Here is a 2,803-nt window from a genome sequence, read left to right on the forward strand (position 1 = left end):
TAATATATATATATAAGATAAATGTATATTTGTTCTTATTATTTAGTATTTATTTTTATCCTACTTTTATTACTTTCTCATATCTACACACACAGTATATTTTCCTTATATAGTTACTTAAATTTGTATTTCATAAGCATTGTTAGACTTTCTGGCTACTTATCCCTTTGCCCATATTCTCTAATAAACTTACCTTAGTTCTTCTTACTTCTATCTCATACTTTTACCATAATATTTTACCTATTTACTTTACATCCTTATACTTATACATTTTCTCCCCTTTCACTGAACTACCATCTAACCTTACACAACCTACTTAAAAACAATACTCATACTTCTACTTATACCCAGTTTATGCTCCATTATGCTTCCTTAATACTTCTGAACGAGAAGATGAACGTCACCTGCAGTTATATCACCTGTTTATAATAAAGTTTGAAATGACTTTGTTGATACCTTGTCACGTCTGGTGTTTGACTCGTAAACCTGTTATTTGGCTTGTACTAGTCTGCTTAAGACGCAACTACTCTGCATATACATATTCCTAAAATTATTATGATTCTTCCGTTTCCCTATTTTTTTATATATCACGTTAGTTATTTTCTGTCTAATTTTCCTTTCTTTTGCCTTTAAGAAAATCTCCTTCCTTTTCCTATCTAATAGAAGGAAAAATATTATTTTTATGTTTCATGCATGCATTTGAATTTTGTCTTATCAGAGGGAATTTAATGAAATTCCATTTAAAAGCCTGAATAACACAAAAAAAGAGAAATATTTGACGTCATAAAGGTTAAGGTAAAACTATTATAGGTGATGATGATGGACTGAATATATGATAGTGCCAATAATGTAATAATATTGCTTATGTTAAATTACTACGACTAGTCCTGTACTACAATGTTTGTTATCATTCATCATGTATTATTATAATCATGTTATCACTATTATATCATTATAATGAATAATCACTTTTTTTACAAACACCGATTTTGCTATGATAACACCTAATATCATTACTTGATAAAGATTATGATCAATCATATTTAAGATAAGGTGAATAACATCGCAAATAATCATACTAAATGAAGTATGATACTAAAATTATACTACGTTACGACTACTGCTATACTGGCTACTACTACTACTGTATACTACTACTGTTACTACACTATACTGTTACTACTATCTACTACTACTACTACTTACTACTATGTTTACTACTACTAACTACTGTTATACTACTATATACTGTTATACTACTCACTACTACACATACTGCTGCTACTGAACATAGCATATTCTACTGTAATATTACTACTGTGACTACTACTGTTACTACTGCTACTACTTCTACTGCTACTACTTCTATTACTAATACTACTGCTACTACTACTACTACTACTACTACTACTACTACTGTTACTACTACTACACTGCTACTACTACTGCTACTACTACTACTACTACTGTTACTACTACTACTACTACTACTATCTACTACTGCTACTACTACTACTACTGTTACTACTGTTACTACTACTACTACTCTACTACTACTACTACTGTTACTACTGTTACTACTACTACTACTGTTACTACTACTACTACTACTACTACTGTACTACTACCTATACGTACTACTACTGTACTACTACTACTACTACTACTGTTCCTACTACTACTACTGTTACTACTACTACTACTACTACCTGTTCTACTACTACTACTACTACTGTTACTACTACTACTACTATCTGCTGCTACTACTGTTACTACTACTACTACTATTGTTACAACTACTACTACTTCTGTTACTACTACTACTACTACTGTTACTACTACTACTACTACTACTACTACTACTACTACTACTGTTACTACTACTACTACTACTACTGCTGCTACTACTGTTACTACTACTACTACTACTACTACTGTTACTACTACTACTACTACTACTACTACTGCTATTACTGCTATTACTTCTACTATTGCAATGCCGTACCACTACTTCTGATACTACAAAAGATTAAAAAAAATTATATCGCTTAGAACCTCTAATCAGCTGTAATAAAGATGCTCGCCCGAAAAAAAGGAACCTTGAACCCCAAAACTTGAACCTTTTTCAGTATTATTTACATTCTCGACCTTCCACAGAAAGACTTATAATTTTGCTTTTTATATCATACAATCCTCCATTTTCCTCACACACGACAATATACCAAAAATTTTCTCCCTCATAAAAAAAAAAATCTTCATGAACACCTCTATTTATACTTTTCCTGTTTCTGTTTCTCTTTATACTTTTAAACCGTACTTTTACTTGTACATATACTACTTATACACTTATACATTTCCTTCTCTTAATTCTGCTTATTCTTCTGAGAGAGCGTCTATATTCTTATACTTCTGATATATAAATCCATATCTCTTTTACATCAACCCTCACTCTGAGTCGTCATTTCCATTACCAACACCATAATGCCATATATATCTCACCCTTTACATCATTTCCGACAGTTTGGCAACACTGCGGAAGGAGAGATGGAGAGGATTTATTTCGATTACGTAAGAAAAGAAAAGAAAAGAAACGAAACGAAAGAAAGAAAAAGAAAAAAAAAATGTTTGTTGGTGCATTTGAAATAGGTCTGTTGAGCTACTGTGTATATGCGGGTGTTTCGTGAGAAGGAAGGGTAGGTAGCAAGGATACAGGTAGAAGAGGAATGAACCAATGGACAGAGGAGATTATTTGATAAAAGTCTTGAATCAAACACTAAATATACAGATGTGCGTATGTGCGTGT

The sequence above is a fragment of the Penaeus monodon genome, chromosome 39 (genome assembly GCF_015228065.2).
Source record: "Penaeus monodon isolate SGIC_2016 chromosome 39, NSTDA_Pmon_1, whole genome shotgun sequence".
Taxonomy (NCBI): Eukaryota; Metazoa; Arthropoda; class Malacostraca; order Decapoda; family Penaeidae; genus Penaeus; species Penaeus monodon.